Genomic DNA, 13,308 nt, shown 5'->3' with positions numbered 1-13,308 from the left:
GGAGGGAGGAGGGCCAATAGCTGGTCCCCATAACAGAGTGCATACCATCTGTCTTTCCTCTCAGAAGTGATTCTTTTTCTTCTTCTTTCTTTCCTTCTTTACTTTATTTATTTATTATTTATTTATTTAATTTTTTATTGAAGTCTAGTTGATTTACAATGTTAGTTTCAGGAGGAGGTGATTCTGAGAGGGCAAAAAAAACCACTCCCCTCTCCTCCCCTACTAAAATTCCACTCAAAAATTAAGGCAGCCATTTTTCTTTTAAGAATCCTAAAGAATTTCTAAACTTGGATCTCATAATTCCATCCCTAGGAATGATCCCAGATACACCCAGTATATCCACACACTTATTGACCCTGTAGTTCCAGTTGTAGGAATTCATCCCAGAGGAATATTGTAATCAGACACCTGCATAGAGATTTGAAGATTAGGAATGTCATCACAGCTTCAGCTGAAACAGTAAAATATTGGTAACAAGTGAAGATTCAAAAATCTTCATGTAGGTACACCTATAATATAAAGGGTTGTAGAAAACTTAATCAAACCACAAGATTATGCTATACAGTTAAAATGGGGAAAAGCAGGTTATAAAATATGTAGTATAGTATAATCTAATACTGATTTTTAAATTATCATAAAAATTGGCTGGAAGGATATTTAGCAAAATGTTTACAAGAGGTATCTCTGGGTGGCGAAAAAGAATAGCCTTATCCACAAAGACATACACTGCAGCATGATTTATAATGGAAAAAATACAGGATGATGATATATTACATAATACGTTGTATTAAATATTATGCAGTCATTAAAATGATTATGAAGTCTGTATAGAAATATTAAATGTTTATGACATAAGTGAAAAATATTGGACACAAAGTAGAATGTGCACCATGATTATAAGTATGTAAATTATGTATGCAATAAAAATATTTGCTTCAGTTTGGTAGGATGAGATTATACACAACTTTTTCCTTTCTTTCAAAATTACTAAGATATTATACTTTACCTGTTCAATTAAAAAAAAATTCATGGGATGATACAGTACTAAGCATTGGGCCCTCCTTCTGAAACTATTCTAGAGAAATGGATGCAGAGAGTTCTGAATTCCCTTCCTCAGTCCTCACCTTGTTCATCCTTTGACTATATTGATAATAATATTATTGTAATTATTTCTTGGTGACCTACCATATGTATATGTACCTCATTTCTAACTTTCACGTTAACTCTGTAAGATAGGTAAATTACGTAGGACTTTGTTGATTCTAAATAATAGAAACCCAGTTTAGCTATTTAAGAAAAAACATTTTTGTTCTTCTTTAAGGATGCAGGGGTTTCTCCCAGACTCAGTGCAGCTGGTCTCAGGCAGTGCCTAGAAACAGGATGTCAAAGGTATAAGACCTTTTCTTGGTTCCCAGGCCTTTGCTGAAATCTTTGCTTCCATCGTCTTTGATGCAGGCCAGCCTTCCCTGCATCCCGTCCGCACAGAAACATCTGACTCCTGACAGCCATTAAATCTATGCTCCGTCCAGCTGCACAGGAAAGATTCCAGTGTGATGCTCTCTGGGTCCCATTCGGAGGGTCTTTGGGTCCCACTCTGGGCCTTGTTCAGAGGTAGGAACTGATGGTCCAACTTGGGTTGGGGGTCAACCTCTGGCCCAGTTACCTGTGAAGAGTGGGCTTGATCATGTTGTACAAACATGACTCCCAGGGACCACCTCTGTTCCTATAGAAATAGGGAAGAAGGGGCAATTCCCAGAAAAAAATGTGTGAGAGTGGATAGGTGGAAGAGGGTCAGGTGGTTGAAAAGAAAAATCTACATATGCCAGACACAGTGGGTATTGTTATTCCTCTTTCTACAAATGAGGACAGAGATTCAGAGAATTAGTCAGTCAACAGGCTCAAGGTAACACAGAGCTTGAAAACAACAGAGCTGGAATTCAAACCCAGGTCTGCCTTTCTCCAAAGTGCACTTCATCACACAACACACATATTACTGATGCAAGTAATCAGACCAAGAGTGTCCTAGACAGAGGGGAGAGTATGTGCAAAGGCCCAGAGGCAAAGGGAACTGTGGGTCTAAGGAGCTGAAAGGAAGAAGTCCAGTGTGGCTGGAATACAAAGGTGGAAGAGGGCCATGGAAAGAGACGTGGCCAGAGTTGTGGGCCGGGTCAGGTCCAGCCATAAGGGCCTGCTAATAAAGAGTTTGGACTTTACCCTGAGGGCAGTGACATTCAATGGAGCGCATTATGGAGTGTCGATTTGTGTTTTAGAGGAACTTCTCCAGCTGCGGTGTGAAGGATAAGCTGGAAGGGCTAGATGGATGCAGGAGAGCAGGGGGATGTTCCACTAACCTAGAGGAGAGATGCTGATAGCTGGGGCCAGGGTGGGGACAGAGACAAGTGGACGGAGTTGGAGTTGGGAGTTGGATAATTGATAGAATGGAGAAGAATTTGTGTTTAATTGATAGGGGGGTAATGATTGGGAGAAAGCGGTCATGATCGAATCTCCTACGTTTGCTTGGATAGTAATACCATTCTCTGAATATCAGAGGCAGAGCAAGCTTTGGGGTGACAGATAACAAGTTCTGTTTTGGACATGATGAATTTGAGAAGTCTGGGAGACATCCAAGGAGATGTCCGGAAACAGCTGCGTCTTGAGGTCTAGAGCTCAGAATGGAGGTGTGGGCTGGAGACACAGATTTGGAAGTCATCATCAGTGAGCCTTAAAGCCAAGGTGCGATGAGCGCATGCAAGGGGCGTGTGTAGGTGGAGAAGAGGACCTGGAACAGAACACTGGGAACACCAGCACTTTCGGGAGAGGTAAAGAAGAGTGGCCTTCTAAGATGTTTCAGATGAGCCCCTGGCAAGGAAGGAGAGAGACCGGCAGTGCAGGCAGCATGTGGCAGGAAAGCCAAGAGGTGGGAGTGGTCAGCAGTCAAATGTTGCCAGGTAGTTAAAAAAGGAAGGACTGATAAGGGTGCCCTGGATTTTGCAACAAGGAGGCCGGTGGTAACCTCCAGGAGATCTGTTTCCATGGCAGAGCCAGAAGGTGGTGGGCTGGGGAGTGAGTGGGAGGTGCAGAAGCAGAGACTTCACCAATGAATGTGACCGTGAAGGGGAAGGGAGAGAGATTGGGGTAGTTTGAAGCAGGGTGGGGTTGAGTGTTTTGTTTGCAGCAAGTTTACACCCCAGCGGGACAGACTCCATAGAGAAGGCCATGTTGAGGATTCATTTCAAAAAGTGAAGGGCCATGAAGTGTGAGGACCTGAAAGGGGGACCTGAGAAGGGAGAGGTTTGGATGCAATGAATTTATAGGTTTGGTGTCTGCAGTTGAGAGCACCCTGGGGCTTCCATTTCCTACACAGAAAAAGGCAAAATCCGTTGCAATCTGAGAGTCATAGCCTTCTCATTTACACAACTGTGATAAATCCCTTTTTTGTGTTTTTTACCTCAATACTAGGAGTCAAATTGTCAATTTCAAAAAAAAATCGAATTTTTATTGAAATACAATAAAAGTGCAAATGCGGTAGAATTGTGGAAGGGCTAGTTTGAATGAATATTAGTTTAAAAAAAGAGAAATAATTTTTATTCATTTTTAGGTACATACAGTAACAGAAAATATTACCTCGTGGTTGGGAAAGAATGATTTGTAATTAGCATAGAAATTGTTTGGAATGTAAATTAGTTTTTCTGAAGTACTTGACTATGCTTAAAAACAGTACTTTCGTATTTTAAGAATTCCCCTTGCGGGGTGAAACCACTTTGTATCTATTTTAAGACCTTGTTAAGTCGGCTTAAATGTAGTTCAATTTTTTTTTTCTGGAAAAGATACCGGCTACATCAGAACACAGTTTCTGGCAAAGGTAAGATTGTGCCACTGTGCACCGCACAGCACTTTCCATAGGCCATTTCCACCAGAGAGCAGATCTGATTGCTGGAGATTGTTACTAAGGGAACGGTGGGCGTGAATATAAATTTCATTTCACAAAAGACCTAACCAAAGTATTGATCCAAAGGGAGCAGCCCGTAAGTACAGGATGAGGAGTCTTTTTCTAATTGAAATAAATACATATATACACACATATCGATACATATATGTGCATACACATGTATATCTGCTATCACAGGCTCTGCCCTTGTCCTGCAAATCTCTCTTTTTTTGCTGCTGCACAGATGAGGAGGCCGGGGACGTCAGAGAGCCAGGGGCTGGGGAGAGGAGTTGCCTTTCTGTGCATTCATTGGAGAAAGGGACAGAGCGAGAGGTATTTACACCAAGCCGGCCTGTAGCTCTGGCGGATTGAAGCTTCGAACACTACCGTGAGGACAGTGCACTCTTGTCGGTATGATGATGATGATGATTTATGAAACAACAGTTCTGCCAGGCCCCTTGCCCAACACGATCACGATTCCTCACAACCACCTTCGGTATTACCTGCATTTCAAGGTGAGGAAGCCAAGTGTTCCGTTTCATGCCCAGCATCACAAGCTCCTGGGTGGCTGAGTCAAGACCCAAAAGCAGCGCTCGTGGGTTTTGTTTTCTTCAGCACCGTGCCCCCTGCCCCCTGCCCTGTACGGGCCTCAGGTTAATCGTGCTGGTTAACCATGTTATCATCTCTGGCCTGCACAAGGCAGCAGGCCTCTCTCGGGTTTTATTTTCCACCTCTTTCTCCAATCCCCTTTTCAACCTCCATCCACCTTGTTCCCCTCACCCCACAAGCATTCTACCAAGCTTGCTCCTCATCCTTAAGTGCATGCATATCCTTGTTAAGAATGTAGCGTTGTTTTGAATATGTATGAATTCTATTATTATTGTGTGTGTGTGTATGTGTGTGTTAAGAACACTTGACATAAGGTCTCCCCTCTTAGCATGTCTTTATACAATATGGTATTGTTAACTAGAAGCTCTATGCTGCACAGCAGATCTCTAGGCCCTGTTCATCTTGCCTAAGTGAAGCTTTGTACCCTCTGAGTACTACCACCCCATTCCCACCTCACCCCAGGACTGCTAACCGCCATCTGCTTTCTTCTTCTATGAGCCTGACTATTTTAGATTCCTCACATAAGTGGTATCCTGTAGTATGTGTCCTTCTGCGCCTGGCTTATTTCATTTAACATCACATCCTCTAGGTTTATCTACGCTGTTGCAAATGGCAGGATTTCCTTCTTTTTAAATATTAACATTAAAATTAATTAATGGCTGGATAATGTTCCTTTGTATGTATATACTAGCTTTTCTTTATCCATTTGTCTGTGGACGGACGTTTAGTTTGCGTCACGTCTTGGCTGTTGTGAAAAGTGCTGCGATAAACACGGAAGTGCAGACGTCTCTTTGGGATCCTGATTTCAGTTCCGTTGGGTATATACCCGGAAGTGGGATTGCTGGATCAGATGATGGTTTTATCACGCATTCAAATTTACATGAAAGGCACTGTGCTATAACCTTCATTCTCTTTTTGCCAGTCAGTGCTACATTTTAAAGGTCTTCCCATGTTGCTGTGTGTATATCTGGTTCCTTGCTTCTGATGGATGACATAATACTTTGAAATATTCATCCACATTTTACTTATCCATTCCCCCAGCGATGGACACGGAGTTGGCTCCAGCCCCCTGATACCACACACGCTGCTGTGTTGAACTTCCTCACGCTTGTCCCCTTATGGACCTGTATGAGAATTTCTCTGAGATATGAACCCAGAAGGGGAGCCACGAGGTCGGATGGCATCGGCATACCCACTTTCACTAAGTAATGCTGAAACGGCTACACCAGTTCATGCTTCTACAAGAGCTGAACAAGAGATCCTGTTTCCCCACCTCCTTGCTAACACTTGACATTACTCATTTTTCTAATTTTGCCATTTTGGTGGATGCTAGTTGCTATGTTATTAAACGTGCATTTGTCTGATCACTAGTGAGTGTGAGCCTTCCATACCTGTTAGTCATTTGGGCTTCTTTTTCTGTGACTGGCTCTCTATGTCTTTGGCCCATTTTTAAAAATTGAGTCTTGTTGCTTTCCAGGACTTTCTCATAAATTGTAGGTATCATTCTCATATATTGTAGATGCTAATGCTTAACAGTTTTAGGGACTGCAAATATCTCTTTTGGTCTACCATCTATTTATTCATTTTATTAATTTATTAATGTTAAATTTATTTGTGGTGTATTGAAGCATGAATTGGTATCATCATATCCATATATTTCTTCATTTTATTGTTTGTGTTTTAAGGGTCTTGTTTTTTATATATATAGATAGATAGATAGATATAGATATAGATATAATATATATATTTTTTTAAATTTTAATGGAGGTACTGGGAATTGAACCCAGGACTTACTGCATGCTAAGCTCACAGTCTATCACTTGAGCTATATTCTCCCCACCTCAAAGGTCTTGTTTAAGTCTTTCCCCACCCCTCAGTCACAAGGATATTCTCTTAGATCTTCTTTTACTAACCTTATAGTTTTCCCTTTCACATTTTGGTCCTTAAACCATTTGGAGTCCATCTTTGTGTATGATGTAAGGTAGAGACCCAACCTTTTCCCCTCAAAATGGTGATCCAGTTTTTCCAACACTATTGAAACAAACCAGCCTTTCATCACTAATATTTAAACAGCTTTATTGAGATATAATTCAGATAGCATACAGTTTGCCCATTTAAAGTGGCTTTCAGCATACTCGCAGAATTGTACAATTATTCTCACAATTAATTTACAACATTCTCATCTCTCCTCCTGAAAAAAAAAGCCCACTATACCCTTTAGCTACCATCTTCACTATTTTTTTTAACATTTTTTATTGATTTATAATCATTTTACAATGTTGTGTCAAATTCCAGTGTTCAGCACAATTTTTCAGTTATTCATGGACATATACACACTCATTGTCACATTTTTTTCTCTGTGAGTTATCATAACATTTTGTGTATATTTCCCTGTGCTATACAGTGTAGTCTATTCTACAATTTTGAAATCCCAGTCTATCCCTTCCCACCCTCCACCCCCCTGGTAACCACAAGTCTGTATTCTCTGTCTGTGAGTCTATTTCTGTCCTTTATTTACGCTTTGTTTTGTTTGTTGTTGTTTTTGTTTTGTTTTTAGATTCCACATATCAGCGATCTCATATGGTATTTTTCTTTCTCTTTCTGGCTTACTTCACTTAGAATGACATTCTCCAGGAGCATCCATGTTGCTGCAAATGGCATTATGTTGTCGGTCCATCTTCACTATTTTTGATGCCACCTTTGGCACATATCAGTTCTCAGGTGTGTATGGTTCTGTTTCTGGGCCCTTTATTACGTTCCACCTGTCCATCTGTCGGTGTGTCCAATTGTCAGGTAGTATTCTATTTCTATTACTATGGCTTGTCTTATGTCTTACTGTCTGTGAGGGCAAGTCTCCCCTCTTCACACTTTTCCAAAATTGACTTGGCCAAATTCACATATCCTTTGACCTAGGAATTCCACTTTTTAGAAGTTCTACTGATATATTTGAGTGAAACAAAATCATATACATGCAAGTTTAGTCACTGTGGCACTGTTTATAATAGCCCCAAATGGGAAACAACCAAAACTTCCAAAATGGGGGACTGGTTTAATTACGGTACATTCAAACAGCAGAATACTATGCTGTTGTTGAAGAAGAAGGAGGAGGAGGAGGAAGAGGAAGGAAGGAAGAATCTGAATGCTCTCTATGTGCAGATATGGAAAGATTTCCAAGACATAATCATTAAGTGAAAAAAGTAAGGTGTAGGATAGTGTATGTAATATGCTACTTTTGTATAAAGATGGGGAGAGGCAAGGATCCAGATTCAAATTCACTTATATTCACATAGAGGAACTCTGAAGAGACAGAAACATAAGAAACTAGGACCAGTAGTTTCTTTGGGGATCAAGGAACTTGGGCCGGTGGTAGACAAGGATGGGAGGGAGACGTTTCAGTGTCTGCCTTTCGACACTTTGGTTTTTGTATCATGTGAATGTATAACCTATTCAAAAAGTAACCTAAAATAGGGGGAAATTGACTTAACTCTTCATGAATTTATACTCTTCCACATAAAATTTAGAGTAAAGTTTTGAATTACTAAAAAAAAATCCAACTGGAATCTTTAAAAAAATTTTTTTTAACTTAGTGGGGAGGTAATTAGGTTTATTTATTTATTGTTTTAACGGAGGTACTGAGGGTTGAAACCAGGACCTCATGCATGCTAAGCATGGGCTCTACCAGTGAGCTATTACCTGCCCCCGACAACTGGAGTCTGGACTAGGATAAAACCCTTGGCTCTTCACTACTCTGCTCCTTCCCTCAGGTGTCAGAAGTGCAACGACAGCTTCAAGGGCTTGAAGCCAGGAGATGGCCCTGGTCAGGTGCTAGCCAGGACTGGAAACAGTTCCAAATTCCAGAGAAAGTCTCCAAGTTGTAGATGGCTGTTGGCTTTCTTTTAAACACCGGCCACTTAGAACAATCTATTCTGCCGCTTTATGTTTGCCTAACTGTTTTATTAAGGAATGATCTCTCCGGGGAAGAGGGAACAGGAAGTATGGACTATAAATCTTTAAAACACCTCGGTCCGTGATCCATGACTACTTGAAGCCCGAGCGGCGGACAAAGCCTCCTCACCCACCTGGTGGCAGGTTATCTTAACTGCAGGCCGAGCATGTAAGAACAGTGCCTTTGTTGAGCTGAGCTTACAAATCCAAACCCAGGAAGGGCAGTCGGACACGCTTTGCAAACTTGTTTATTTTATTTTTGTAAAGAGCAGTCCAGCTTCTTGTCCTGAAGGATCATAGATTTCAAATTAGTAGAGTCAAAATTAATGAGATTTTTTTCCAGTAATGAGCCTGAGATGAAAATGATGGAAAATCCACTAATTATAGACTACGCAGCCACCTCTCCACGACTTGGATCCAGGCCTCTGGGGGGAAGGAGAGGAAGGGAAGAGGGAAGGTCGGAGATGCAACCTGTGCCTGACAGTCCTTCCTTCCTGCTGCTGCTGCCCTTTTCCCTGGACCTGGGGGCCTAGAAGCACTGCCTCTGAGCTCCTACCCAACCTCCTTCCCAGGTCAGACCAGGCCCTGCTTCTGAGGGCTCTGTAAGGCTAAATTCCTGGAAACTACAAAATAGTCCCCATAGTGGAGGTGGGGGGCATGTTTTTCGCTCAGTTCTGGGAAGCAGGGGGGAGGAGTGCTATGAGAAGGAAGAAGGGTAGAAAAGGCAGACAAAATGCCCATTATACCCAAGCCCTGTCAATTTCCTTTTTTCATCTCTTTATCAGTGTTTGTTAACTGAACTTCTTATCAACAGGAAACGCCTGCCTAAGGGGACGAGGCAGGTCCAGGGGGACGGGACACCGGGGCCGGGAATTCTGGGTGGTACTTTGCTGCTGTCCAGCCTGATCGTGTGCCCTTATGATTCCCAGGACTCGGCAAGTCTCCCAGGCTCCTGGCCTTGGCAACTGGTGAATCCTTAGGTCTACCTAGTAAGACAGCACAGAAGACAGGCCCTGAGGATGCCCTGGACGGGGCTCCAGCCTAGCCCTCTGTGACCAAGGACAGGTCAGCAAATGGCTCAAGCTATGACATGAGAATCACCCTTGCCCCTGAAATCCAACCCCCACTCCTTTCTCACTGGGAGGCTGAGTGACCTGCCAAGGTCACAGACGACTTAGTAACAATCACCCCCCTGGCCCCATTAGTGTGTTTGCCTTGAGCCCTCAGAGCACAGTGCCCATTCTGGGCATCCCAGACGGGGCTCCCAGGAGAGGGACAGACTGAGGGTCAGATTTCACAGGAGGCGAAGATCAAATCTTAGTGCTGAAAATAAATACCCAAGAGGAATATGAGGGTCAAGCAAGGCTTTATGATGCTGAGAGGAACAGGTTTATCTAGCCGTCTCCCTTCAAACTGACCCAAGACTGAACCAAGAGTATGGGAACTGGCTGCTCTGGTAGGAGAGGTGGGGAAGGTTTGTGCAGAACAGAACAGGGGCCACTTTGCTTCCCCTTCCTTGCCCTCTGCCTATCACCTGTTTTTGAGCAGCCCCACTCTGCCTTCCATGGTGGCAGTAATAAAGGAAGTGTACTTCTTGCCCTGCCCCTACGTCCCCCTGGATGACCCTTCTGCCCCCACCTCCCCACTTGCTCCTGCAGTCGGGGATCTAGGTCAGTAAGAGTGGGTGGGTGAGAAAGAACAGAGAAGAGACTCATCCAGACGTGACGCCCCACAGGGCAGCAGTGATAACACTTTAACCTGAAAACTGCCTGAAAATAGACTGTGTGTCTATGACATTATGCAAATCATATGCAAAGTCAAGAAGCCCTCTGTCTCTATTTCGAGCAAACTGAATGTGGCCCTGGTGGAAACAACTCGTTCCAAGAGTCGCCCACCCAGAGTGATGACTGCGCGGTGAGCACTGGTCCCCGCCCTGGGAGACTGGACTCAGGATGTGCACCCCTCTGCTCCACCCCCAGGGCTGTGTCTCTTCGGTGTGAGCATTTTGCCATCATTTGGTCTGTTAATCTGGTTGTGGGGGAGGGTCTGGAGGAAGAAAAGCCACCCCCTGTGAGGGTAGACGTGGGGCAGGACTGAGGGATAATGGCGACTGGGAGGACAGAATTGTCCTTGAGGACCTGGGTACCACAAGGGGTTGGCAGGGGAAGGCGTGGTCCTCAGCATCAAAGCTCCTGCTCCAGGAACCACCCTCACCCCCATTTGGGCATGTTATAGACACTCATCACCCCTCAGGTAGAATTCTTACCATACAGATGATCCTCTTCCTCTTTATATAGGTAAGGAAATTAGAGCCCAGGGTCCCCCAGGAAAGCAGGACAAAGCTGAGAAAAAGTTGATGGGTTTTCTTCTTTCAAAGGCAGGCAGGTTCCCTGAGGCTCTACCTGGAGGCAGGGGCTTGAACATCTGACATCCCAATGACTCTGCTCACCCTGGAGGGCAATGAGTCAGTTCTCCTTCCCAGCCAGCCTTCTTGTGATGCCTTTTCCACAATATTTCTACTGCCCTTCTCCCCACACTCCAACCAGTGTGGACATCAGGGTGGGGATATAAGGACCAGGGTCTGGCAGGCATAGGAGGAGGGGGGAAAAGCTACCTTTGCAGGATGCCAGGAATGTTCTTACTTCCCCGAAGCTAGTGTAAGAGGTCCTCTGGCAGGGAGGGCATGCTCTGTCATGGGAGTCCAAGGACACAGGTATCGGGGGGCACACAGCAGGCTCCAGGCATGAGGCCACTTTGTGGGGGGCTGCTGGGAGAAGGGGAGGTCCTCCATGGTAAAGCGGACTGGGGTATCTTTTTACCAAAGAATATCAAGCGTACCCCTTTCTGTGGCCCCTTAAGGGGCCCTCTAATAAAAAGGTACAGCTTTTCTAGGCTGGAAAGTCAGGAACAAGTCCCCTCTTGGCTCCTTTCAGTCCCTGCCTCCCCCATGGCATGTCCCCGCCCCCAACCTCCTGGGGGAGGGAAGGGAGGTGCTTTCTGAGCCTGCCCGGGACACCAAGGTGGGTCTCCTAGGATGGTGAGCTCCTTCCCATTCTGGGGCTGAAGGCTGATTCCAGGCAAGGTGGGGGCCCCATGTCAGGAGGGAATTGAGGCAGGCGGGTTCAGGCTGCCTCTCCTCTGAGTGAGGACGCTGCTCTTTTCTAGATGTGGTTTTCGAGGGACAGTCCCTACAAAACAGAAGCACTGGACCGCGCCCGCACTCGGGCGCGGGGTGCGGAGATTCCCTGCGGGGAAAGGCCCGCGGTCCCTGCGCGGGGGCGGGGCGGGAGGCGGCCGCTGGGCAGCCCTTCGGCCAGCAGAGGGCGATGCGGCGGCGCCGCGAGCAGGCTGCTTGCAGCCTGCGTTGGGAACTGAGATTTGGGCAGCTGCGGCGGCGGGGTCCAAGCAGGGGCCTGTGCAAACTGACTTATCTCTTAAGGGCAAAGCCCAGGCAGGAGACCCTGGGACCCTCTCCTTCCTCGTCCTCTCAGGTTCCCTCTGCGAAGGGGCAACTGCAGAGGCACAGGCCTAGGAAGACTCAGCAGGAGCTTCAGATTCAACCACGGTTTATTTTGAGGATGCACTATGTGCTAAGCACGAGCTCAGTGCTCCCACGAACAGTATCTCCAGGTTAGGCGACTGGAATTTCGGCCCTGGAACACCATCCTGAACTCAGACAGCAGCATTTTGCAGACCACTCTCACCAATGCCTCCTTCCCTCCCAGGTGGTTCTCCCAACCCTGGCCCCTTCTCTCAACCCTCCCCCATCACACCACCTCCTGCCTCAGACCTTCTTCTCTTAGGGATTTTCCAGCTTTTGGGCAGCTGCTGCCTTTAGTTTCTGGTTATGGAGTCTCAGGAGACTTTTCACCCCCAAATCCAGTAAAGAGAAAGTCCTTCAGGCGTGTACTGATTCCTGGGCTGGGTGGGTTCCAGGGACCAGAAGACATGACACTGCTGGGAAGCAAACTGCCCCACGATGATGAGGGAACCTGGCAGGTCCATGTAGCTTTCTGTTTTCACTCAGTTTCACTTCCTGGTTCTCCTCCAGGCCTTGCACAATGCTGGGAGGCAGGCCTGGGAAAGGGCCGCTGATGGTGAAAGAAACACTGAAGGAACCCCTCCCCGGGAGGCCCTGTGGGGCATTTACAGTAGGAGGGGAGGAGGCTGTTTCCTTCTCCTCCTGTGGAGAACTGAGGGTCCCTCTCCACCCTGTCCCAAGGGCTGAGGGCTGCAAGGCCAGGTCTTCCCAAGATTGGGGATGTTGTGTCCCTAGCCTGAGCCCCATCCCCCACTGCCCAACCCCCCAGGCCCTACTTCCAACCCAGCACCCTCTCCATCTGCTTAGGGTTCGGGGTAACTTCCTTAGTGCATGGACATACACCCTTGATATTTCCAAGTGCTGAACTTTCCATGTGTTTCTCTACAGCCACCAGGTTCTTCCTAGACACACACCCTCTGGGGCCTGGCCAAGGGTATTGGCCTGTGCCAGGGGCCAGTAGGGAGCAGGAACCTGGGTGCTGGAGGCTTGCTGGCTAGAGCCAGATTTCTTCTGAGCCTTGGAGACCCTGCAGGAAGCTGGCCCCTGGCCCCTCTCTGCCCTGAGCAGAAAAGATGAAGCCACAGAGATGGTGAGCAGCTGGCCTGCCTGCAAGAAGTCCCAGAGCTGTCTAAGCCCAAGGACGGCCACCAGCATGGGTTACGGCAGGAAATGAAGCTTGTAGAATTAGACTAAGAGGCCTTTCAGACACTCCTGGCTTCAAATAAAGTGATTTTCAAATCCTCATCTTGAGGCAAATTGCCAGGAGCTGGGGCATAAGATGTAG

Source organism: Camelus ferus, chromosome 12 (assembly GCF_009834535.1).
Source record: "Camelus ferus isolate YT-003-E chromosome 12, BCGSAC_Cfer_1.0, whole genome shotgun sequence".
NCBI classification, from domain to species: Eukaryota; Metazoa; Chordata; class Mammalia; order Artiodactyla; family Camelidae; genus Camelus; species Camelus ferus.
The sequence above is the reverse complement of the archived record's forward strand: the minus strand, read 5'-3'. Positions refer to the sequence as shown.